The sequence below is a fragment of the Pongo pygmaeus genome, chromosome 8 (genome assembly GCF_028885625.2).
Source record: "Pongo pygmaeus isolate AG05252 chromosome 8, NHGRI_mPonPyg2-v2.0_pri, whole genome shotgun sequence".
Classification (NCBI taxonomy): Eukaryota; Metazoa; Chordata; class Mammalia; order Primates; family Hominidae; genus Pongo; species Pongo pygmaeus.
In genome coordinates, this window is record NC_072381.2 from 108,821,335 (window position 1) to 108,848,231 (window position 26,897).

The 26,897-nt window shown below is 43.9% G+C and overlaps 2 protein-coding genes across 3 annotated transcripts in view; one reads left to right on the plus strand and one right to left on the minus strand.

The window, feature by feature from the left end:
• The window catches only part of CALHM3 (calcium homeostasis modulator 3), a 44,670-nt gene extending 41,327 nt beyond the window's left edge, over nt 1–3,343 (minus strand). Inside the window, exons 1-2 of the mRNA XM_054436538.1 lie at nt 3,248–3,343; nt 1,243–1,304 (exon numbers count right to left, since the gene is read on the minus strand). The gene's annotated coding sequence lies outside the window, so the exon portion shown is untranslated. The remainder of the gene's footprint in view (nt 1–1,242; nt 1,305–3,247) is intronic.
• Nucleotides 1–26,897, plus strand: part of NEURL1 (neuralized E3 ubiquitin protein ligase 1) — a 97,745-nt gene that overhangs the window by 20,325 nt on the left and 50,523 nt on the right. The window lies entirely within an intron of this gene.

Genomic DNA, 26,897 nt, shown 5'->3' on the forward strand with positions numbered 1-26,897 from the left:
TTTTTTCCTTTTTTTGAGACAGAGTCTTGCTCTGTTGCCAGGCTGGAGTGCAGTGGCACGATCTTGGCTCACTGCAACCTCCGCCTCCTGGGGTTCAAGCGATTCTCCTACCTCAGCCTCACAAGTAGCTGGGACTACAGCATGCGCCACCAAGCCCAGCTAATTTTTTTTGTATTTTTAGTAGAGATGGGGTTTCACCATGTTGGTCAGGATGGTCTCGATCTCTTGACCTTGTGATCTGCCGGCCTCGGCCTTCCAAAGGGAGTGTTTCTTACCTGCCATGGACTGCGTCCCCGGGCTGGTTACTATCCCTCTCTGTGCCCAGGCTCCTTTTCCTTGTCAAGTGGAGTGTGGACTCTCCTTGAGGTCTCTGCTCTCTGACCCCTCCTGCCCCAGCCTGGGCCATCTGCCTCTGGGCTTCTCTTCACTCTAGACTCCTGAGTCTGCAGGGTCTGGCCCCTCAGACCCAAAAGTTTGTCTGGGGAAGTCCTCCTGCTCAGACCCCCAGCCCCTCAGAGAGGGCAGAGCTGGTGGGGTACAGAGGGAGTAGCCCCTGGCACTGTGGCAAGGGAGTGAGCTTGACAGGCAGATCTTGGGTTCAAACCTTGACTCTGACACTTATTAACTGGGCTATTAATTTGGGGCAGCTACTTCAAAACCCAGGGACCCTAAGGTCCCTACCCCATACATAGGGTAGGGAGTAGGGCAGGAAGCATGCATGCCCAGGGCCACCGACAGGGGTGTGCTCAACTCTAGGTGCCTCAGGCCAGCCTTGGGGCTCTCTCTGGACAGCCCCCTCTCCCCGTCCACCTCACCACCCTGTGGCCTGAGCTCTATCTCAGTCTACTCAAGAAACATCAGGCTGGGCAGGTGGCTCATGGCTGTAATCCCAGTACTTTGGGAGGCCAAGGCAGGTGGATCACCTGAGGTCAGGAGTTCGAGACTGGCCTGGCCAACATGGTGAAACTCTGTCTGTACTAAAAATACAAAAATTAGCCAGGTGTGGTGATGGGCACCTGTAATCCCAGCTATTCGGGAGGCTGAGGCAGGACAATCGCTTGAGCCTGAGAGGCAGAGGTTGCCGTGAGCCAAGATCGTGCCGCCGCACTCCAGCCTGGGCAACAGAGCAAGACTCTTGTCTCAAAAAAAAAAAAAAGAGAAACATCAAGTGTGTGTTTAGATATTCTTTCCAGAGGAAGTTCCCCACTTCACGTCCTTTAAAATAACTTCTCATTTACTCACTTATTCTTTTCACAGGAAACACACAGCTGGGATGTAGGAGGCTGTAACTGACCAGTGTGGGACTGGAAAAGAAAAGAGAGATGTTACAAAGTGTGGGCCTGGGGAATCCTAACTAGAAGGCCCCTGGTGCTGGGGAAATTAGGGCAGGAGATGCTGCATTGTTTACTATGAAAATTCCAGTCACTGCTCTTTTAGCAGTCACGCTAGTACATTAGCCAAGGCTGTTTATAAACTTCTGCAAAGTAAGTGAGACACTCATTTACAAAAGATCGTCTTGTTGCCAAGAACAAATCACCACCTAGTGAAACATTTAGCTCAGTCATGAAAGTGAAAGCAGATGACGAATGAACTAGTGTCCACACAGACCCTAGGTGTCTCTGGGCAGTGGGAGCTATTGAAAGTTTTAGATTTGCTTTTTGGAAAGATCGTGCTGGCTACCCTGTGGAGGATGGAGTTAAGAGGGACAAGTTGGGAGACCACTTATGAAGGAAGTGAAGTTGTCTAGGGGAGGGATGCTGAAGCCTGAACTACAGATGTGGTCCAAGAGAGGAAGGAACACGTTTGAAACATATTTAAGAGGTGTGCTTCAGCCGAGTGCGGTGGCTCATGCCTGTAATCCCAGCACTTTGGGAGGCCAAGGCAGGTGGATCACTTGAGTCCAGGAGTTTGAGACCAGCCTGAGCAACATTGCAAAACACCATTTCTACAAAAATATAAAAAATTAGCCGGGTGTGGTGGTGTGCGCCTGTAGTCCCAGCTACTTGGGAGGCTGAGGTGGGGGGATCGTTTGAGCCTGGGAGGCGAAGGTTGCAGTGAGCTGAGATTGCGCCACTGCACTCCAGCCTGGGTGATAGAGTGAGACTCCATCTCAAAAAAAAAAAAAAAAAGAAAAAAAGAAAAAGTTGTGTTTGGCAGCACTGATAACTGAATGATGCAGGCGGTGAGGGTGAGGGAATAATCCAAGATTATTCCTGGTGCCACGTTTTCAGGTGACTAGGGGGATGGTGATCCCATCAGGACCCCAAGCAGAAGGCGGGGGTTGGAGGGAAATATGATAGGTTGAGTTTTGGCCAGGGTGTGTCAGAAGAGCCCTGAGATATCCTGGGGGAGACGCTGGCTTGGCAACTCCATGTGTGAGCTTGAATCTCAGAAGAGAGATCAGGGCTACAATGAGTTGTCAGCAGTGGGTGTCACTTAAACCATGAGAATGGTTGAAATATCACAGGGTGGACAGAACGAAACCATGAAGAAGGTGTGGGAGAGGTACAAGGAGAATCAGCAAAGGTCAGAGGGCCAGAGAGGACAAGGGAGCAGAGTTTAGAGGTGTGATATGGCACAGTGCGGTGGTTCTCTAAGGGCCTACGAATTGCCTGGAGAGCTTGGAAAAATGTAGATTCCTCCTCAGGGGACCTGGAATAACCATTACAATTCTGGAAGAAAGAAAAACCTGGAGGACTTACACTTCCTGATTTATTTCCTTTCCTTTCTCCTTTCTCCTTTCTTCCTTCCTCCCTCCCTCCCTTCCTTCCTTCCTTCTTTGGAAGAAAGAAAAAGCTGGAGGACTTACACTTCCTGATTTATTTCCTTTCCTTTTCCTCCCTCCCTCTCTCCCTCCCTCCCTCCCTTCCTTTCTTCCTTCCTTCCTTCCTTCCCTCCATCCTTCCTCCCTCCCTCCCTCCCTTTTCTTTTTTCTTTTTTGAGACAGGGTCCTACTCTGTCACCCAGGCTGGAGTACAGTGGCGTGATCTCGTCTCACTGCAGCCTCCACCTCCTGGGCTCAAGGGATCCTCCCACCTCAGCCTCCTGAGTATCTGGGACTACCAGCATGTGCCACCACACTCAGTTAATTTTTAAACTTTTTGTAGAGATGAGGTCTCACTATATTGCCGAGACTGGTCTTGAACTCCTGGGCTCAAGCGATCTTCCTGGCTTGGCCTCCCAAAGTGTTGGGATTACAGGCGTGAGTCACCATCGTGTGACCTGCCTGCCCTATGCCATTACTCACCTGCTTCAAACTTCTAATAATAAACAAGAAATATCTACTGTTTAATGACCTCCTACTGTGTACCAGGCCCTGAGCCCCAAGACCCACAGCTCTGACCTCATTTACTCAACACAATGGCTTTGTGAGCTAGGAGCTAGGCGGGTCAGCCTGAGGGGCTGGTTTCCTTAGTGAGTCCTCACCTGCCCACATCTGGCCTTTGCCTGAGCTGGCCCCAAATTTCATCTCCTCTGTGTCTCCTCTGAGTTGATAGGACTGGAAGCTCCTGGCTGTCTGTAATCAAGTCCACAGAGGTTCATGAATCAAATCAGAAGTCAATGTACTGTTTCCCAAAGAGAAATTTTCTGTCAGATGGACTTCCTGGCACCTTCTCCCCTGCAGCAGCTCTTTGAGTGCTAGGTGAACTTGCTCTAGGCCTGGCAAGTTGAGAACACAGTCTGAGAGTTCAGTGCCTATGGGCTCTGAGCCTTGCCCAGGCCACTTCACCAACAGGGAAATGCCTGCCAGGATGACCCAACACTTGGGCCTGTCAGGCCACCATCTCCTTGGCTCTGCTCCCAGGGGCCTCACCACGGTGTGCCTCAGTGACATCCCCTTTTCACCGATCTTTGGCAACCAATGAGCACATCTTTTCTTCACCTCCAGCCAGGTCTCCTTTATGTCTCTTGAGGGTAACTTTGCATGCCCTGCTTCATGAACAGTCAATTTCCTAGACTGAAATTTGGGAAAGCTTATTGCCAAGAGCCATGGACTGGGAGTACCTTATTTTGCCCCTTTCTCCACTTACTGCCCACACAGAGTTTCAGGAAAGAAGCAGTGGGTTAAGTAAATGATGACATCTATTCACAGGAATACCTTGCAGCTTTTCACATTAATGAGGTACCATGATTTTTAAAAAAAAGTCTACTGTATTATTAAGAGAAAAGAGCAAATTGTGTAATATGTATAGTAATATGTATAGTTTGCATTTAGAGTGCTACATTTTTCCTTCCCCCTCTTCATCTCCCTTCCCTTCCCTCCCTCTCTCTCCCTCTTTTCTTTCATTCCTTTCTTTCAACCAGTATTTAGTCAATGCCTACTGTGTGCCAGGCACTGTTCTAAGTACTAGGATACAGCAGGGAACAAGTCCTCTGTCTCATGGAATTACATTCGTATGAAGAGAGACAGATTTTTAAAACCCAAAAACATGACATATGGATGTCAGATGATGAAAAATGCCCTAGAGAGAAAGAAACCATGAGTGAGGCCGATGCAGGGATTATGAGTTGGGGGGTCTGGGGAACAGCACTTTGAATAGGTTGGCCAGAGAAGACCTGATGGCATTTGCAGGAGGTGAGGGAGTGAGCAGTGCAGGTATCTTGGGGAACAACTCTATTCTGTGGTTCCATACCTTGATATCTACCTGTGCATCTAGTTATCACTCAGCCATATTTACTTTGTTTGTTTGTACACACACAGACCAAGGCTGAGTGGATACCCACCCGACTGTTACCAGGGGCTACCTCTGGAGAATTGGTTGGGGTTGAGTAGTGTTGGGGAACGGGATGCTTTTACTCCACACAAATCAGTACTGTTATATTTATTTATTTTTAACAGTAAGCACATATTGCTTTTACAGTTTAAACTTTTACAGGCGCGGTGTCTCATGCATATAATCCCAGCCCTTTGGGAGGCCGAGGCGGGTGGATCGCTTGAGGTTAGGAGTTCAAAATCAGCCTGGGCAACATGGTGAAACCCTGTCTCTACTAAAAATACAAAAAAATTAGCTGGGCATGGTGGCGGGTGCCTGTAATCCCAGCTACTTGGGAGGCTAAGGCAGGAGAATTTCTTGAACCTGGAAGGTAGAGGTTGCAGTGAGCCGAGATCGTGCCACCACACTCCAGCCTGGGCAACAGAGCAAGACTCTGTCTCCAAAAAAAAAAAAGAAAGAAAGAAAGAAAAAAATACTTTTTTAAAAAATGAACTTTTATAGCCCTGTCCCTTCCCAAAAGAGAGTATGGTCAGCAGAGTCGACTTGCTGCTTTGACCAGTTGTATTGAGGAATAAATGAGATAATTGATACATGATTGCTAGTGGTTGTGCCTATGTCTAGAAAAGGTTAAATTTTGTTTCTTTCTCATATTCTTCCCCTCAGTGCCCAGGCAGGGCTAGGTATCCAGAAGTGCATAATATAACTGTAGTGGAGTCCTGGGCTCACCTGCCTTGGCGCAAGTTCCTGGGAATCAGTGCCTGGGCTCCACGTCTTATGCATCTGAGGGCTGGTCGGGTCTGGTTCCCTCCATAGAGATTAAGGAACCCCTTAAGGGCTTATCCAGAAGATGCCAAATCTCCCTTGAGCCTGTTGTTTTGGGCCACCTGTCCTGGACATCACATTACACCATCGTCATCACTTTTGTCACCATTTTAAACTCTACTACCATCAACAGCGATAGTTTTTTTTTTGTTGTTGTTGTTTTGAGACAAGGTCTTGCTTTGTTGCCTAGGCTGGAGTACAGTGGCGTGATAATGGTTTACTGCAGCTTAACCCCCCGGGGCTCAAGCAATTCTCCCACTTTAGCCTCCTGAGTAGCTGAGTCTACAGGCATGCACCAGCATACTCTGGCTAACTTTTAAATTTTTTGTAGAGATGGGTCTTACTATGTTGTCCAGGCTGGTCTCACACTTCTGGCCTCAAGCAGTCCTCCTGCTTCAGCCTCCCAAAGTGCTGGGATAAGAGGTGTGAGCCACTGCTCCTGGCCCAGATAGTTGCTTTAAAAACAGTTTATTGCTTAAATTTTTATAAAGGTAACATATGCTTTTAGGAAAATCCAAGAACATATGAAGGAAAAAATAAGAACTCACTTATAAATGATTAATGTCAGTGTCACATGCGTCCGTGTGAAGAGACCACCAAACAGGCTTTGTGTGAGCAACAAGGCTGTTTATTTCACCTGGTTGCAGGCGGGCTGAGTCCGAAAAGAGAGTCAGTGAAGGGAGATACAGTGGGGCCGTTTTATAGGATTTGGGTGGGTAGTGGAAAATTACAGTCAAGGGGGGTTTTTCTCTTGCAGACGGGGCGAGGGTCACAAAGTGCTCAGTTGGGTAGCTTCTGAGCCAGGAGAAGGAATTTCACAAGGTTAATCACTCAGTTAAGGTGGGGCAGGAACAAATGGCAATGGTGGAATGTCATCAGTTAACACAGGAACCGACCATTTTCACTTCTTTTGTGATTCTTCACTTGCTTCAGGCCATCTGGATGTTTACGTGCAGGTCACAGGGGATATGATGGCTTGGTTTGAGCTCAGAGGCCTGACATTCCTGTCTTCTTATATTAATAAAAAAAATAACATAAAATAGTGTTGAAGTGTTGGGGCAGGGAAAATTTTGGGGGGTGGTATGGAGAGATAATTAGCGATGTTTCTCAGGGCTGCTTTGAGCGGGATTGGGGCGGCATGGGAACCTAGAGTGGGAGAGGTTAAGCTGAAGGAAGATTCTGTGGTAAGGGGTGATATTGTGGGGTTGTTAGAAGGAGCATTTGTCGTATAGAATGATTGGTGATGGCCTGGATACGGTTTTGGATGAATTGAGAAACTAAACAGAAGACACAAGGTCCAAATAAGAGAAGGAAAAAACAGGTATTAAAGGACTAAGAATTGGGAGGACCCAGGACATCCAATTAGAGAGTGCCCAAGGGGTTCAGTGTAATTACTTGCTTGGTTGGTGAGTTTTTGGGCTCTATCCTTGACAGAGTCCTCCTTTTTAAGTTGGAGGCTGAGCTTGGTGAGGTGTGTTTTTAAAAGACCATTAGTCCGTTCTACCTTTCCTAAAGATTGAGGACAGGAAGGGGTATGAAGGTTCTACTGAATACCCAAAGCCCGAGAAACTGCTTGTGTGATTTGACTAATAAAGGGCCGGTCCGTTATTGGACTGTATAGAGGTGGGAAGGCCAAACTGAGGAATTATGTCTGACAGAAGGGAAGAAATGATCGCGGTGGCCTTCTCAGACCCTGTGGGAAAGGCCTCTACCCATCCAGTGAAAGTGTCTACCTAGACCAAGAGGTATTTTAGTTTCCTGACTGGAGGCATGTGAGTAAAGTCAATTTGCCAGTCCTGGGCGGGGGCAAATCCCCGAGCTTGATGTGTAGGGAAGGGAGGGGGCCTGAACAATCCCTGAGGAGTAGTAGAATAGCAGATGGAACACTGAGAAGTGATTTCCTTAAGGATAGATTTCCATGATGGAAAGGAAATGAGAAGTTCTAAGAGGCGGGCTAGCGGCTTGTAACCTACCTGAAAGAGGTTATGAAATGACGATAGAATAGAATGGGCCCGTGAGGCTGGAAGGAGATATTTTCCTTGGTCCAAGAACCATTTGCCTTGTGTGGGAAGAGATTGATAGCTGGAAGTTTCAGTGGCAGAGTAGGTGGGAGTGATCGATGAGAAGGAGAAAAACTGGCTGTAAGGGACAGAAGTTGGAATGCTAGCTGCCCGGGTTTCGGCACCAAATGTCACATGCGTCCATGTGAAGAGACCACCAAATAGGCTTTGTGTGAGCAACAAGGCTGTTTATTTCACCTGGGTGCAGGCGGGTTGAGTCTGAAAAGAGAGTCAGTGAAGCTCAGAGATAGGGGTGGGGCCATTTTATAGGATTTGGGTGGGTGTGGGAAATTACAGTCAAGGGGGGTTTTTCTCTTGTGGGCAGGGGCAGGGGTCACAAGGTGCTCAGTGGGGGAGCTTCTGAGCCAGGAGAAGGAATTTCACAAGGTTAATCACTCAGTTAAGGTGGGGCAGGAGCAAATCACAATGGTGGAATGTCATCAGTTAAGGCAGGAACTGGCCATTTTGACTTCTTTTGTGATTCTTCACTTGCTTCAGGCCATCTGGATGTTTACGTGCAGGTCACAGGGGATATGATGGCTTGGCTTGGGGCTCAGAGGCCTGACAGTCAGCATTTTGGTGTGTTTTTTTTTCTGGGTCTTCATTTTTATGTTCTTAAAAGTCCTCTTGCCAGGGATGGTGGCTCACGCCTGTGATCCCAGAACCTCGGGAAGCCGAGGTGAGCGGGTCACCTGAGGTTGGGAGTTCGAGACAAGCCTGACCAACATGGAGAAACCCTATGACTACTAATAATACAAAAAAAAAAAAAAATTAGCCAGGCATGGTGGCACATGCCTGTAATCCCAGCTACTCGGGAGAATCGCTTGAACCCAGGAGGCGGAGGTTGCAGTGAGCCAAGATCACACCATTGCACTCCAGCCTGGGCAACAAGAGCGAAACTCCATTTCAAAAAAAAAATGAAGTCCTCTTTGTCTCATGGAATCAGAATGAAACCTTATTGGTTTTTTAGGTAAAACATCAATGTAGGGAATAGTAGTATAAAATAATACATACATAAATATTTTCACCAAAACACACGAATTTGCATTTACTAGTTGGTGTCTTGATGCAGAGCCATGATCCACTGGTTGGAATTCCCTAAGTACCTCTTGTAGGAACCCTCCTAAGGCATGCTCTCCAGTAGTCAGTTTTGGCTGCTTTGAAGTGCAACAGGAGCCTAAAGATGCTTTTGAATTATTTAGCGGCAAAATCCTTCTAGTTTTTTTTACTGAGGATTTTATAGTTGTCTTGCCTGTATATAATTTGACAGTAGTTTTTGGCCTTTATTATTTTTAGTTGTCACATAATAATTGTACATTTTATGGGGTACAGTGATATTTTGATATATATATTCAATGTGTTATAATCAAATCAGGGTAATTAACATGTATATCAACTCAAACACTTATCATTTCTTTGTGCTGGGAACATTCAAATCCACTCTCCTAGCTATTTGAAAATATACAGAGCCAGGCTTGGTGGCTCAAGCTTGTAATCCCAACACTTTGGGAAGCAGAGGCAGGAGGATTGCTTGAGGCTAGGGGTTTGAGACCAGCATGGGCAACATAGTGAGACCCCCATCTTTACAAAAAATAAAAAAATTGCCAGGCATGTTGGCACATGCCTGTAGTCCAAGCTACTCTGGAGGCCAAGGTGGAAGGATCACTTGAGTCCAAGAGTTTAAGGCTGCAGTGAGAGACGATGGCACCACTGCACTCCAGCCTGGGTGACATAACAAGACCTTGTCTCAAAAAAAAAAAAAAAGAAAAGAAAAAGAAAAAAAAAGTACAATAAATTGTTGTTAGTTATAGTCACCCTATAGTGCTATAGAACACTAGCACTTATCCCTTCTATCTAACTGTGCTTCTGAATCTGTTAACCAACCTTTGGTTATCCCTCTCCCCCTTCCTTTTCCCTGCCTCTGGTTACTATTCTGTTCTCTACCTCTATGAGAACAACTTTTTTCACTTCCACATATGAATGAGAACATTTGGTATTTATCTTTCTGTACCTGGCTTATTTCAATAATGTAATGTCCTCTGAGCTCATTCATATTGCCATGAATGACAGAATTTCATTTTTTTTAATGGCTAAATAGTATTCCATTGTGTATATATACCACATTGTCTTTATCCATTTACTTGTTGATCGACACAGGTTGATTTCATATCTTGGCTATTATGAAGAGTGCTGCAATAAACATGGGCGTGCAGCTCTTTGACATAATGATTTCCTTTCCTTTGGATATATACCTAGTAGAAGGATTGCTGGGTCATATGGTAGTTCTGTTTTTAGTTTTTCTGAGGAACCTCGATACTGTTTTCCATAATGGCTGTACTAATTTACATTCCCACCTGCAGAAAGAGTTCCCCTTTCTTTGCCTCCTTGCCAGCATTTGTTATTTTTTGTTTTTTTGATAATGGCCACTATAACTGGGGTGCAATGGTATTTCATTGTCGTTTTGATTTGCATATCCCTGATGGTTAGTGATGTTGAACATTTAAAAATATATACTTGTTGGTTTTTGTCTGCCTTCTTTTGAGAGATATCTATTCAGCTCATTTGCCCATTTTTTAATTGGAGGATTTTTGTTTGTTTTTTGCTGTTGAGTTGTTTGAGTCTCTTATATATTCTGGATATTAACCCCTTGTCAGATGAATAGTTTGCAAATATTTTCTCCTATTCTGCAGGTGATCTCTTCATTCTGTTGATTGTTTCCTTTGCTGTGCAGAAACATTTTAGTTTGATATAATTTCATTTGTCTACTTTTGCTTTTGTTGCCTGTGCTTTGAGGTTTTCTTTATAAAATCTTTGCCCAGACCAATGTCCTGAAGCATTTCTTCTAGGTTTTCTTCTAGTAGTTTTATGGTTTTGGGTCTTACGTTTAAGTCTTTAACCAATTTTAAGTTGATTTTTATATATGGTGAGAGATACGGCTCTAGTTTCATTTTTCTGCATATGGATATCCAGTTTTCCTAGCACCATTTGTTGAAAAGACTGTTCCATCCCCAATGAATGTTCTTGTCACCTTTATTGAAAATCAGTTTTGCTATAAATACATGGGTTTATTTCTGGATTTCCTATTCTGTTCCATTGGTCTATGTGTCTGTTTTTATGCCAGTGCCATGCTGTTTTGGTCTTTTTAATATATTTTGAGGCTGGTAGTGTGATATGTCTAGCTTTGTCCTTTTTGCTCAGGATTGCTTTGGCTATATGGGGGGTGGGGTCCATACAATTTTTAGGATTGTTTTTCCTATTTCTGTGAAGAATGTCTTTGTTATTTTGATATGAGTTGCATTGAATCTGTAGATTGCTTTGGGTGGTATGGTCATGTTCACAATATTAATTCTTTTAATCCATAAACACAGATGTCTTTCAGTTTTTTTATGTCCTCTTCAATTTTTTTCATCAGTGTTTAACAGTTCTTATTGTAGAGATCTTTCACTTCCTTGGTTGAATTTATTCCTAGTTTTTTTTTTTGTAGTTATTGTAAATGGGATTGCTTTATTCGTTTCTTTTTCCACTGATTTGTTGTTGGTGTATAGAAATGCTACTGATTTTTGTATGTTGATTTTGTATTCTGAAATTTTACTGAATTCATTTATTAGTTCTCAGAGTTTTTTTGGTGGAGTTTTTTTTCTTTCTTTCTTTCTTTTTTTTTTTTTGAGACAGACTTTCACTCTGTTGCCCAGGCTGGAGTGCAGTGGCATCACCTTGGCCCACTACAACCTCCTTCTCCTGGGTTCAAGCCATTCTCCTGCCTCAGCAACCCAAGTAGCTGGGATTACAGGCGTGCGCTATAATGCTGGGCTACTTTTTGTATTTTTAGTAGATACGGAGTTTCACCATGTTGGCCAGGCTGGTCTCGAACACTTGACCTCAAGTGATCCATCAGCCTCCTCCTCCCAAAGTGCTGGGATTACAGGTGTGAGCCATTGCACCGGCGAGTCTTTTGTTTTTCTATATATGATAGTTTATATGCAAATAGGGACAATCTGACTTCCTGTTGTCTAATATGGATGCTCTTTATTTTTTTCTCTTCCTTAATTGCTCTGGCTAGTACTTCCAGTACTGTGGTGAATAAAAGTGGTAATAGTGGGCTTTCTTGTCTTGTTTTGGATCTTGGAGAAAAAGCTTTCAACTTATCCCCTTTCAGTATGATGTTGGTTATGATTTTGTGCTATGTGGCCTTTATTGTATTGAGATATATTCCTTCTATACCTAACTTGTTGAGAGTTTTTATCATGAAGGGATGTTGAATTTTATCAAGTACTTTTTGTGCATCTATTGAGAGGAGCATATGGTTTTTGTCCTTCATTCTGTTGATGTGATATATTGTGTTTATTGATTTGTGTATGTTGTATCCCTGAGATAAATTCCGCTTGATCATGGTGAATCATCTTTTTGATGTGCTGCTAAATTTGGTTGACCAGTATTTTGTTGAGGATTTTTTGCTTCTGTATTTACCAGAGATATTGGCCTGTAGTTTTCTTTTTTTTGTTGTGTACTTGTTTGGTTTTGGTATAGGGTAATGCTGGCCTCATTGAATAAGTTTGGAAGAATTCTTTCCCCCTTAATTTTCTGGAAGAGTTTGAGAAGAATTGGTATTAGTTTTTCTTCAGATGTTGGTAGAATTCAGCAGCGAGGCCATCAGGTCCTGTGCTTTTCTTTGATGGAAGACTTATTATAGATTCAGTCTTGTTACTTGGAATTGGTCTGTTCTGGTTTTCTATTTCTTCTTGGTTCAATCTTGGTAGATTTCATGTGTCCAGGAATTTCTCAATTTCTGCTGGATTTTCTTTTCTTTTCTCTTTTTTTTTTTTTTTTTTGAGACAGTCTCGCTCTGTCACTCAGGCTGGAGTGCAGTGGCACGATGTCAGCTCACTGCAACCTCTGCCTCCTGGTTTCAAGCGATTCTCCTGCCTCAGCCTCCCAAGGAGCTGGGATTACAGGCACACACCACCATGCCAGGGTAATTTTTGTATTTTTAGTAGAGATGGGGTTTCACCATGTTGGTCAGGCTGGTTTCGAACTCCTGACGTCATGATCCACCCGCCTTGGCCTCCCAAAGTGCTGGGATTACAGGCATGAGCCACCACGCTGGCTGGTTTTCTTTTAGTTTTCTGCATATGAATGCCAGGTTATAGCCACTAGGCTTTCTAATTTGTTTGTGTATAGTTGTTTGTAATAGTCTCTAATGATCCTTTGTACTTCTGTGGTATCATCTTTTTTTTTTTTAAGTAAAAGCAAGTTTATTAGAGAAGTAAAGAAACAAAAGAATGGTTACTGCATAGATAGAGCAGCCCTGAGGTCTCCTGGTTGGCTATTTTTATGGTTATTTCTTATCATATGCTAAATTAGGGGTGGATTATTCGAGTTTTCCAGGAAAGGGGCAGACAATTCCCGGAACTGAGAGTTCCTCCTCCCTTTAGACCATATAGGGTAACTTAAGGATGTTGCCATGGCATTTGAAAACTGTTATGGCACTGGTGGGAGTGTCTTTTTAGTATGCTATTGGCACTTTCATTGCTATCTTGGTTTTGGTAGGTTTTGGCTGGCTGGATTTTTTTATTGCACTTTTTTTTTTTTTTGAGACCGAGTCTCACTCTGTTGCCCAGGCTGGAGTGCAGTGACACAATCTTGGCTCACGGCAACCTCTACCTCCCAGGTTCAAGCGATTCTCCTGCTTCAGCCTTCCAAGTAGCCAGGATTACAGGCATGCACAACCATGCCAGGCTAATTTTTATATTTTTAGCAGAGACGGGGTTTCACCATGTTGGCTAGGCTGGTCTTGAACTCCTGACCTCAGGTGATCTGCCCACCTTGGCCTCCCAAAGTGCTGGGATTACAGGCATGAGTCACTGAACCTGGCCTATTGTATCTCGTTTTATCAGCAGGGTCTTCGTGACTTGTATCTTGTGATTCCCTATCTCATCCTGTGACTAAGAATGCCTAACCTCCTGGGAATGCAGCCCAGCATGTCTCAGCCTCATTTTACCCAGGCCCTGTTGAAGATGGAGTGGCTCTGGTTTGAACACCTCTGACATATTTCTCCCTCCCTTTTACAAGGGGACCCTTAATCCTATGGGTTGTAGAGGGATGAATATCTATCTTCTCTAACTTCTGCTGGCTGAATAGGGGTGATGATATTTCTATCTATTAGGGTCTCTTGTATTTAGAGTAGAGAGGAACTCAGTCAGAAAACGTTGGTATAAAGACTGGGCATAATGGCTCACGCCTGTAATCCCAGCACTTTGGGAGGCGAAGGTGGACCAATCATCTTAGGTCAGGAGTTCAAGACCAGCCTGGCCAACATGGTGAAACCCTGTCTCTAGTAAAAATACAAAAATTAGGCCAGGCACGGTGGCTCATGCCTGTAATCCCAGTACTTTGAGAGGCTGAGGTGGGTGGATCACTTGAGGTCAGGAGTTTGAGACCAGCCTGGCCAACCTAGTGAAACCCCATCTCTACTAAAAATACAAAAATTAGCTGGGCGTGGTGGCAGGTGCCTGTAATCCCAGCTACTCAAAGGCTGAGGCAGGAGAATCACTTGAACCCAGTAGGCGGATGTTGCAGTGAGCTAAGATCGCACCATTGCACTCTAGCCTGGGCAACAGAGTGAAACTCTGTCTCAAAAGAACAGAAAGAAAAAAAAAATACAAAAATTAGCCAGGTGTGGTGGTGTGTGCCTATAGTCCCACCTATTTAGGAGGCTGAGACAGGAGAATCACTTGAACCCGGGAGGCGGAGGTTGTAGTGAGCTGACGTGGTGCCACTGTGCTCCAGCCTGGGCAATAGAGCGTGACTCCATCTCAAAAAAAAAAAAAAAAAAGAAAAAAGAAAAGGAAAAGAAAATGTTGGTATGGTGAAGGTCATTCATAACTCTGACTTCTGACAAAAGGTGATATCAGGAAGATGAATAAGTGTTCAATGTAAGAAATTGTTGAGTAAGCTTATCCTGCATTCCTGCACAAAGAGTACAACAGCAATATGTTTCACAACAGTAAATCAATATAAGTAAAAGCATTTCAACAAAACTAAATGAGAAGTCTTTCCAGGAACGGGCAAGTGTTGGAACCAAGCTGATTTGGGGTTGCTACCCAATTCCAGTATATGCCCAGAATTAGAAGACTGATCCAGATTTTTATATTACCTATTTCTCTTGTTTCTTCTGAGCAGCAGCCAGAAATCACTAACTAATTCACAGAAATAAGCAGGGTCAATCTAAATTGCAGAAAAAAACTAAAAAACAACAAATAAGAGTAGAATCTAATAACAGGTGTACCATAGTTTTTGAAACACAGATTTTCTCTCTCCAGTCTTCATTTTTATTAAAACCAAATCATGGTTTCATTTGCAAAATAAGCTTTAGTCTTATTATAATTGTCTTGATTGTTTGTAGAAGTGCAGCAAGAATAATTATTTGCCATATAGGCACCTTTTAAAATTGCCTTTGATGGATCTTTGTTCCATAAGGAATCATGGATTAGACTTTTTAAAGCCTTGAGCTGAGCCATGGGTTTGTGACTGCAAATACCTGTATGAGCTGGGTAAATTTCTCTCCTCTCGAGGTCCCAAGATAACTTGAGGCTCCTAAGCCTGCCAGAAAATGACATTCTATACTTACCACAGGTAAGGAACCCTGTACAGAGACTGTGTAGACAAGATATGAGGCCAGTTTTCCCAAGGGGCTTTTATTCCTTAAAGGAATCTGTTTATATCTGAAAGAATGCCATTCCAGTCAAAGCCTTGGTAAAAGAACCAGTCTCCAAATGTGTTCTGTTACAAAAGAAAACAGTTGCTTTTTGCACTTATGCAAATAACTATATTGCCATAAGTTAAGAATACTCACAAATAGTTTCCAAATTCTGGAGAAATCAAATAGAGAGAAAGAAATATGCTCCAAGTTTTGCTTACAGGAGGATTCTTTACTCAATTGCTAAAAGCTGTAAATAATTGAAAAGTTTTCTTGACTCCAAAGTTGGCCGATTGATGCTGCAATCTATTTCCTTTGGGTCAGGGGTCTCTTCAGTATCATCCCTTTGTGATTCACCATGGAAGATGTTACTGGAAAGCAGTCACAATTCAGACCCCAAGAGAGGGTTCTTGGATCTTATGCAAGAAAAAATTTGGGGTGAGTCCACAGAGTAAAGTGAAAGCAAGTTTATTAGAGAAGTAAAGAAACAAAAGAGTGGCTACTCCACAGGCAGAGCAGCCTCTGTGGTATCAGTTGTAATGTCTCTGTTTTGATTTCTGATTTTATGTATTTGGGTCTTTTATCTTTTTTTCTTGGTTAGTCTAGCTAATGGCTTGTCAATTATGTTTATTCTCTCAAAAAAACCAACTTTTTTGTTGATCTTTTGTATTTTCTTTAGTCTCAATTTATTTTATTTCTACTTTGGTCTTTACTATATCTTTCCCACTACTAACTTTGTGTTTTGTTTGTTCTTTCTTTTCTAGTGCCTTGAGATACTTTACTAGATTTTTTTTTTTTTTTACTGTATTCATTTATTCCTATAAACTTTCTTCATGATACTGCTTTTGCTGTATCCTATAGGTTTTGCTTTGTTGTGTTTCTATTTTTATATGTTTCAAGACATTTTTAAATTTTCTTCTTAATTTCTGTATTGAACCATTGATTGTTCAGGATTATGTTATTTAATTTCCATGTATTTGTACAATTTCACAAATTGTTGTTACTGATTTCTAGTTTTGTTTAATTGTGGTCAGAAATGATAGTTGATTCTTTTTTTTTTTTTTGCTCTGTCGCCCAGGCTGGAGTGCAGTGGCACGATTTGGGCTCACTGCAACCTCTGCCTCCCAGGTTCAAACAATTCTCCTGCTTTAGCCTCCTGGCTAGCAGAGATTATAGGTGTGTGCCACCACACCCAGCTAATTTTTGTATTATTAGTAGAGACGGGGTTTCACTGTGTTGGCCAGGCTGGTCTGTAACTCCTGACCTCAGGTGATCCACCTGCCTCAGCCTCCCAAAGTGCTGGGATTACAGGCATGAGCCACCACACCCGGCCATGATTTCGGTTCTTTTAGAATTGTCAAGACTTGTTTTGTGGCCTAAAATGTGGTCTATCCTGGACAATGTTCTATGTGCTGATAAAAATAATATATATTTGGCTGGGCATGGTGGCTTACGCCTATAATCCCAGCACTTTGGGAGGCTGAGCAGGTGGATCACGAGGTCAGGAGTTCAAGACAAGCTTGGCCAATATGGTGACACCCTGTCTCTACTAAAAATACAAAAATTAGCCAGGTGTGGTGGTGTGTGCCTGTAATCCCAGCTACTTGGGAGGCTGAGGCAGGAGAATTGCTTGAACCCAGGAGGCAGAGGTTTCAGTGAACCAAGATTGTACCACTGTACTCCAGCCTGGGCAACAAAGCAAGACTCTGTCTTAAAAAAAAAAAAAATGTGTTCTAGAGCTGTTTGATGAAATGTTTTGTAAATGTCTTTACATAGTGCAGTTTAAATTTAATGTTTCTTTGTTGATTTCCTGTCTAGATGATCTATCCAATGCTGAGAGTAAGGTGTTGAAGTCCCCAACCATTATTGTATTGGGTTCTGTCTCTACTTTTTGAAACTTTTTTTTTTTTTTTTTTTAGAGATGGAGTCTTGCTATGTTGTCCAGGCTTGTCTTGAACTCCTGGCCTCAAGCTACCCTCCTGCCGTGGCCTTCCAAAGTGCTGGGATTACAGATGTGAGCACCATGTCTGGCCCCCACTTTTTTTGAGACAGGGTCTCACTTTATTGCCCAGAGTGAAGTGCAGTAGCATGGTCATAGCTCACTGCATCCTCAGACTCCTGGGCTCAAGTGATCGTCCTGCCTCAGCCTCCTAAGTGCACACTACCATTCCTGGCTTTTTCTTTTTTTTTAGTAGAGATGAAGTCTCACTATGTTGCCCAGGCTGGTCTTGAACTTCTGGCCTCAAATAACCCTTCTGCTTCAGTCTCCCAAAGTGCTGGGATTACAGGCGTGAGCCACTGTGCCTGGCCTCTGTCTCTCCCTTTAGATCTAATAATTTATGCTTTATATATCTGGATGCTCCATTGTTTGGCACATATAATTTATGATTGTTTTGTCCTCTTGCTGAATTGATCCCTTTATCATTATATAATGACCTTGTCTCTATTTGCCATTTTGACTTAAAGCCTGCTTTATCTGATGTAAGCATAGCTTTTCCTGTCAATTTTGGTTTCTGTTTGCATGGAATATCTTTATCCATCCCTTCATTTTCAGTCTATATGTGTCTTTACAGGTGAAGTGAGTTTCCTGTAGGTAGCATATAGTTAGGTCATTTATTTTCTTATCTGTTCAGGCAGTGTATATCTTTTAAATGGAGGAATTTAATCTGTTTACATTCAAGGTTATTGTTGATAGGTGAGGACTTGCCCCTGTCAATTTGTTAATTGTTTTCTGATTGTTTTATGTATCCTTTCTTTCTTATTGTTTATGATTGTGGTTTGGGTTTTTGTTTTTTTGGTGGTGATAAGGTTTGATTCTTTTTCTCCTTTGTGTATCTGTTCTACCAGTGAGTTTTACACTTTTATGTGTTTTCATGATAGTGATGATTGTCTTTTTTGCTTCCAGATGTAGGACTCCATTGAGCATTTCTTGTAAGGCTAGTCTAGTGGTGATGAATTCTTTCAGTTTTTGCTTGTGTGGGAAAGACTATTTCTCCCTAATTTCTGAAGGATAGCTTTGCTGGAAATGGTATTATTGGCCGATGATTATTTTCTTTTAGCACTTTGACTGTATCATCCCATTCTCTACTGGCCTGTAAGGATTCTGTGGAGAAATCTGCTCTTAGTCTAATAGATATTCCTTTATATGTGACTCAATGCTTTTCTCTTGCTGTTTTTAGAATTCTCTTTTTTTTTTTTTCCTTTTTTGGAGGCTTTCTCTGTGAACTTTCTTTATCTTTGACTTTTTACAATTTGACTATAATGGCCTCAGTGAGGGCCTTTTTGGGTTAAATCTATTTGGGAATCTTTGAGCTTCCTTGATCTGGATGTCCACATCTTTCCCCAGACTTAAGAAGTTTTCAGCTATTATTTCATTAAATAGGTTTTCTACACTTTTTTCCTTCTCTTCTCCTTTTTTTTTTTTTTTTTTTTTTTTTTTGAGATGAAGTCTTGCTCTGTCGCCTAGGCTGGAGTGCAGTGGCACAATCTTGGCTCACTGCAAGCTCCGCCTCCTGGCTCCACGCCATTCTCCTGCCTCAGCCTCCCGAGTAGCTGGGACCACAGGCGCCCACCACCATGCCCGGCTAATTTTTTTGTATTTTTTAGTAGAGACGGGGTTTCATTGTGTTAGTCAGGATGGTCTCAATCTCCTGACCTCATGATCCACCCGCCTTGGCCTCCCAAAGTGCTGGGATTACAAGCTTGAGCCACTGTGCCCGGCCCTTCTCTTCTCCTTTTAAAACTACTGTAATACAAATATTTGATTGCTTAATAATGTCTCATAAGTCTTGTAATTTTTCTTGACTTTTTTGTTCTTATTTCTTTTTTTCTCTGACTGGGTAATTTCAAATGACCTTTCTTTATTCTTTTCTTTTTTTTTTTGAGATGGAGTTTCACTCTTGTTGCCCAGGCTGGAGTGGAATGGTGTGATCTCAGCTTACTGCAACCTCCGCCTCCTAGGTTCAAGTGATTTTCTTGCCTCAGCCTCCTGAGTAGCTGGGATTACAGGCATGAGCCACGATGCCTGACTAATTTTGTATTTTTTTTTTTGAGATGGGGTCTTGCTCTGTCGCCCAGGCTGGAGTGCAGTGGTGCGATCTCTGCTCACTGCAAGCTCCGCCTCCCGAGCTCACGCCATTCTCCTGCCTCAGCCTCCAGAGTAGCTGGGACTACAGGCGCCCGCCATTACGCCCGGCTATTTTTTTGTATTTTTAGTAGAGACGGGGTTTCACCGTGTTAGCCAGGATGGTCTCGATCTTCTGACCTTGTGATCTGCCCGCCTCGGCCTCCCAAAGTGCTGGGATTACAGGCTTGAGCCACCACTCCCAGCCTAATTTTGTATTTTTAGTAGAGATGGGGTTTCTCCATGTTGGTCAGACTGGTCTTGAACTTCTGACCTCTGGTGATCTGCCCGCCTCGGCCTCCCTAAGTGCTGGGATTACAGGTGTGAACCACCACGCCTAGCTCAAATGACCTACCTTTCAAGTTCAGAGAATCTTTCTTCTGCTTGATCAAGTGCTGTTGAAGCTCTCTGTTGCATTTTTTATTTCATTCATTTAACTTTTTGGCTGCAGGACTTCTGTTTGTTTCTTTTAAAATTGTTTCTATCTCTTTGTTGAATTTCTCTTTCACATTGTGAATTGTTTTCTTGATTTTTATCAGATTGTCTATCTGTATTTTTTTGTGTGTGTGTGTCTTGTTGATTTCCTTAAGATCTCTTTTTGAATTCCTTTTTTTGAAATTTGTGGATTTCCTTCCCATTTGGGTCTCTTACTAGTGAGTTATTATGTTCCTTTGGTGGTGTCATATTTTCTTGACTTTTGAGTTTCTTATGTCCCCACATCCTCACATTGATGTCTGTACATCTAGTGGATCAATCACCTCTTCCAAACTTTTTAGAATGGCTTTTGTAGAGGAAGGTTTTCATCTGCAGTTGGGTTGTAGTGTGCCAGTTGGAAAGAGTGTGATGACTCTGTTTCTGGATAGGTGCAATGGTATAGTCTCTATGCAGCTTTTTCAGCTGCACTGGACATCGGCAATAACTGTGAGCACCCCCATGGTCTAGGCTGTAGATGTTTGTACACTGGCATCATAGGTTGTTAATGTCCTCAGTGTTGAGGGCTCTTGAGGTCCTCCTATTCTCATTTAACCCACAAGGGGAAGACTTAGCTAAGGGGATCTCTCTTGGTATCAAGTCTGACATGACCTACAAGCAGCTGCAGCAGCCCTGAGTTCCAGGTGCAGGTGCTTAGAGTGGATGTGGGGCTGGGGTCATAGGCTGAGGGTCTTGCAAGCCTATTATGCCACCTGGGTCATGGAGTGCAACTTTGCTGTTAGTGGCAGGTTTGGATATATGTTGCCTACAGAGCCAGCATCTGTGACTCTGAAGCACCCCCTATCAGCTCAGCCCCATAGGCTGGGTTGTACCTGTGATTCTACTGCTGGGAGGGACAGGGCACAGTACTGGCCTGACTCCTGGGAAGAAGTGCTCTAAAGATTTGGGCCTGGGAAACAAGGCATGGCTGCAATTCAGGAACTTGAGCCAATAGGGTTCAGCAGCAACTCAGATCCCAGGGGATGAGGCATTGTGTAGTGTGACTCTAGAACAAGGGATTGTGGGGCTTGGCAATATTCCTGACTGTGTGATGCCACGTGCAGTGGCAGCAAGTATCCCAGAAAGGTGGGGCACAGCTGTTGTTTGGGCACTGAGGGGGCAAGGAACAGCACAGTGATGACTTGACTCCCCAGGGAGAGGGGTATGTCAGCATCTCAGATTCTAGAGGGCTAGCCCAGCTCTGGGGCAACAGAGTACTAGGGTTGTTTGGCCTGTAGGGCAGGATGTCTTAGTTCAGCCACAGCTCTATTTCCCTGGGACATGGGGTACTAGGTCAGCTCAGTTCTGGGATGCACAGTTGCTCAGCTTGGCCAGGGCACTGATTCCCCAGGGGCTGGTGTGCCACTTCAGCTCATGCTTGGGGGTGATAGGGGACATGACTGTCCTGGGAAGCCCAGGAACTATTTCCCTGAGATGCAGAGCACCACTTTAGCTTAGGCACTGGGGTGAGTGACTGCTCCAGGTAGCCAAGGTACTGTTTTCTGGGATGTAAGGCACTCCTTCAACTTAGGCACCAGAGAGATGTGACTGTCCTGAGCAGCCAAGGTACCGTGTTTAGGAGGCAGGGTACCTAGGAAATCAGTTAGGCTCTGGCCCAAGGGGGCAGAAGGAGGGGTAGATGAAGTGGCTCTACCTCTGCTGGGCCCTGCAGGGAAGGGTGTAACAGCTGCTGGCAGCTTGGCTTGGGGATGTTGGGCCACTGGGCTGGGGTGCAGGGTAGCTTAGCTTCAGGGATGAAGGGGACCCATGGCGACTCACCCCGGAAGCAAGACGTGCACCAGCTGTTGTTCCAATTCCAAGATGGCATAGCAGAGTAGCCAGCCATTTGGGCACAGGGGGCACGGCACAGCGTTGGCTTCTTCTTTGGAGGAGCACTGCTGTGTGGACTCCAGGCAGCTTCCTCAGCTGAGCTTGGTGCCTGTGAGAATTGCAGGGGACTCCAGTGGTGAGGTCTGTAGGTGGCCAAGGTGTTGATGGGGGTTGCTGGCACCCTCTTGCTTACCTCCTGGTTTCCAGCTGATCCTGGTGGGGAGATGGAGTGGTAGAGTCCCAGCATTTTCTTCTGTTCTCTGTGTAGCCATCTCAAGTTTCTGTCACCCATCTGATGAACTCTGGCACTCTCCCTCAGTTATTTTTGTTAAAATAACAATGTTGACCGGGTGCTGTGGCTCAGGCCTTTAATCCCAGCACTTTGGGAGGCTGAGGCGGGTGGATCACCTGAGGTCAGGAGTTTGAGACCAGCCCGGCCAACATGCTAAAACCCCTTCCCTACTAAAAATCCAAAAATTAGCTGGGCGTGGGGGTGGGCACCTGTAGTTCCAGCTACTTGGGAGGCTGAGGCAGGAGAATCTCTTGAACCCAGGAGGCAGAGGTTGCAGTGAGCCAAGATTGCGCCATTGCACTCCAGCCTGGGTGACAAGAGCGAAACCGCATGTCTCTCTCTCTCTCTCTACCTATCTATCTATATATATACCTATATCATTGTTTATTCATTGTTTTGGCTATCTTTGTGATGGGGAGGAGTGCTAGAGGGTTCTAGTCTTGTTCTCCTCCCGAGTGTGATAGCATTTTTAATGGACAATCCTTTAGGGCATCTTTCCAAAGCTTTCAACTTAGTTTTTGTTTCTGTACTAAAAAAAATTATGGTAAAATACACATAACATAAAATTTAAACATTTAATTTAACCATCTCAACCATTTGTTAAGTGTACAGTTCAGTGGTATTAAGTACCTGTGTTATTTTGCACCATCCATCTCCAGAACTTTGTTCATTTTCCCAAACTGGAACCCTGTACCCGTTAAACACTAGCTTCCCATTTCCCAGTGCCCCCAACCCCAGGCAAGCACCATTCTACTTTCTGTCTCTGTGAATTTGAGTACTCTAGGTATCTCAGATAAGTGGAATCATACAGTATTTGGTTTTTTTGTGACTTGCTTATTTCACTTAGCATAATGTCCTCAAAATTCATTCTTGTTTTAGCATATATTAGAATTTCTTTCCTTTCTAAGGTTGAATGATATTCCATTGTATGTATGTGCCACATTTTGTTTATCCATTCATCAGTCAGTGAACACTTGGGTTGCTTCCATGTTTTGGTTATTGTGAATAATGCTGCTATGAACATGGGTTTATGAATTCTGTTCAAGTCCAAGTCCTTGCTTTCCATTCTTTTGGGTATGCACCCAGCGTGGAATTGCTGGATCATATGGTAATTCTATTTTTAATTTTTTGAGGAACTGATTCATCTTAGTTTTTATAGAAGTAACACTTTTTTTCCCCTAGTCCCTCCTCTCACACTCTTATATATATTTTTTGAGACAGGGTCTCACTGTGTCACCCAGGCTGGAGTGCAGTGGTGTGATCATGGCTCACTGCAGCCTCCTGGGCTCAGGTGATCTTCCGGCCTCGGCCTCCGGAGTAGCTGGGACCACAGGTGCACACCACCATGTCCGGCTAATTTTTGTATTTTTTGTAGAGATGGGATTTCACCATGTTGCCCAGAGTGGTCTTGAACTCCTGAGTTCAAGCGATCCGCCCACCTCAGCCTCCCAAAGTGCTGGGATTACAGGCGTGAGCCACCGCAGCTGGCTTACACTTACATTTAATAGGCTTTAAAATACAGCTTTATTAAAGTATAACTGACAAAAATATACTGCACATATTTAAAATGCACAGTTGATGTGTTTTGACATATGCGTATACCTGTGAAATCATCAGCGCCATGAACTTAGTGGACATTTCTGTCACCCTCACAAGTTCCCTTGTGCCTTAAATAATCCCCTCTCCTACTCCTCCCTGCTGCACCCCCCGCCTCTGCCATAATCAAGTAACCGCCAGCTGCTTTCCGTCACTATAGATTAGTTTACAGTTTTTAGAGTTTTATATAATGGGAATGATACAGTATGGTCTCTTTTTTTCTCTAGCTTCTTTCACTCAGCATAATTAGTTTGAGATTCATGCATGCTATGGTGTATATCAATAATCCATTTATTTATTTATTTATTTATTTATTTATTTGAGACAGAGTCTCGCTCTGTCACCTAGGCTGGAGTGCAGTGGCGCGATCTCAGCTCACTGCAACCTCCACCTCCTGGGTTCAAGTGATTGTCATGCCTCAGCCTCCCGAGTAGTTGGGACTACAGGCGTGAGCCACCGTGCCCGGCTTAATTTAGGCACAAATTTACCCTGGATTAGGCCAAGCATGGTGGCTCACGCCTGTAGTTCCAGCATTTTGGGAGGCCAAGGCGGGCAGATCACCTGAGGTCAGGAGTTCAAGACCAGCCTGGACAGCATGGTGAAACCCCGTTTCTACTAAAAACGCAAAAACTAGCTGGGCATGGTGGCACATGCCTGTAATCCTAGCTACCTGGGAGGCTGAGGCAGGAGAATCACTTGAGCGCAGGAGGCAGAGGTTGCAGTGAGTAGAGATAGTGCCATTGCACTCCAGCCTGAAAGACAGAGTGAGACTCCATCTCAAAACAAACCAAACTTTTTTTTTCCAACCACCTGCTACCCACTGATGAGCATTTTTTCTTTTTTGTTTCTTTTCTTTCTTTTTTTTTTTTTTTTGAGATGGTGTCTCGCTCTGACGCCCAGGCTGGAGTGCAGTGGCACGATCTCGGCTCACTGCAACCTCCGCCTCCCGGGTTCAAGCGATTCTCCTGCCTCAGCCTCCTGAGTAGCTGGGACTACAGGGGTGTGCCACCTTGCCCCGCTAATTTTTGTAATTTTAGCAGAGGAGGGGTTTCACCATATTGGTCAGGCTGGTCTTGAACTCCAGACCTCAGGTGATCCACCTGCCTTGGCCTCCCAAAGTGCTGGGATTACAGGTGTGAGCCACCGCACCTGTTTTTTTTTTGTTTTCAGACAGGGTCTTTTGCTGTTACCCAGGCTGGAGTGCAGTGGTACAATCATGGCTCACTGTAGCCTCGACCTCCCAGGCTCAAGCAATTCTCCCACCTCAGCCTCCTGAGAAGCTGGGACTACAGGCATACACCACTGGGACTACAGGCATATACCACCATACTCGGCTGGTTTTTGAGCTTTTTGTAGAGACAGGGTTTTGTGATGTTGCCCAGGCTGGTCTTGAACTCCTGGGTTCAAGCAATCCTCTCACCTTGGCCTCCCAAATTGCTGGGATTAAGGCATGAGCCACTGCACCCAGCCAGTGAGCATTTTTTCAAGTGCTTATTTGCCAGTTATATATTTACTTTGATGAAGTGTCTGTTTAAATTTTTGCCCATTATTTTTCATTAGGTCATTTTCTTATTTTTGAGTTTTAAGAGTTGTTTATATATTCTGGATTCTGTATTAGATATGTGCTTTGCAATGAATTTCTCCCTGTCTGTGGCTAATCTTTTCATTGTCTTAAAAGAAACTTTTGATACTTTTTATTTCCTATTTAAATAAATCACACAGTTTTCTGGCATACCAACCTGTCATCAAGTTTAGGGACAACACAACTTCTCATTATGGGTGGCAGTTCAGCTGGAGGGAGCAAAGGGGTGTGTGGGGACACCAGAGAAGACACCCCAGCTTTGAAGTTTCCATGTACTAAGGGCATCGATCAGAATGTTCTCCAGAGGAAATGGAACTGATCGTATGGCTGAGGACCCTGTTTTTAACTTGAGAGGGCAGTATGTCCAATGAAAAGACCACACATTTCATCTTCTTGTCCAGCTTGGTGTAGGCATGTGACTACATTCTGGTCAATGAGATGCAAATTAGAATTGTTGGGTGGACTTTGAATAAGGCTCCTTTAAAGAGGGGCAGGTAACTAATATATGTCCTTTGGTTTTGGTTTTCTGTGTTCTTTCTGTTTCTTGCCTGGAATGTGGGCAAGCTGGCTGGAGCTTCAGCTTCTACTTCAGACTATGAAGCAACCTTGCAGTGTTATGTGGAAGATGGGGTAGAAAGATGAAAGAAGCCCAGGTCCCTGATAATTACAGAGCTGCCACACTAGCTATGTCTGTGTACCTGCAGACTTCCTATGTTAAAGAAAACACTTAATATATTTTAAAAGCTATGTTATTTCTGTTTTTTATTACTAGCAACCAAATGCAATTCCTAACAGACACAGCTGGTTAACATAGCAGTGCATCAGGAGGCAGTCAGCTGTACTGCATATATGCTAATATCATTGAGATCATAATGTGAGAACATTTTAACCCCTGCTTTTCTGCTTTACATGCTTTTAAAATTTTCTTTTATTTTCAGGCTTTTTTTAAATTTTTTGAGATGGAGTCTTGCTCTTTCACCCAGGCTGGAGCGCAGTGGCCCGATCTCAGCTCACTGCAACCTCTACCTCCCGAGTTCAAGCGATTCTCCTGCCTCAGCCTCCTGAGTAGCTAGGACTATAGCCGTGTGCCACCATACCTGGCTAATTTTTGTATTTTTAGTACAGACAGGGTTTCACCATGTCGGCCAGGCTGGTCTCGAACTCCTGTCCTCAAGTGATCTGCTCGCGTCAGCCTCCCAAAGTGCTGGGGTTACAGGCGTGAACCACCATGCCCAGCCTTCACACTTATTTTTGTCACTACTTTTTTCTCCAATACCATCACCATCTTCAACTTTATCATCTTGTGCTTAATGTCATTATCATTATGAATAAGAATCATTTTTGTTATCATAATCGTCTTTAGAGGATTCTCTTCTTGTTGATGGAGGGTGATTTGTGTATAAAATGTATTTTTTTAAATTAAATATTCCATTGGGGCGAAGGGAGGGGAGGCCGAGGGAGCCTTTGTCATTGAGGAACATCTGTGGAAAGGGGTGGAATTGGTACTCAGACTTAGGACAGCTTCAATATTCATTGGCCATGGGCCACATCGGTCATTTCTGTGCTGCCAATGGCCAGGATTGCTCCCACATGTGGATGCCCTCTAGGCATGTAAGTGAGACAACAGGGATGGATTTCAGTCTTCTGCCAGAGTTGGCTGGTAGGGCACGTCAGGGTCAGTACTGCTTATAAAGAAAGGCAGAAGTAATT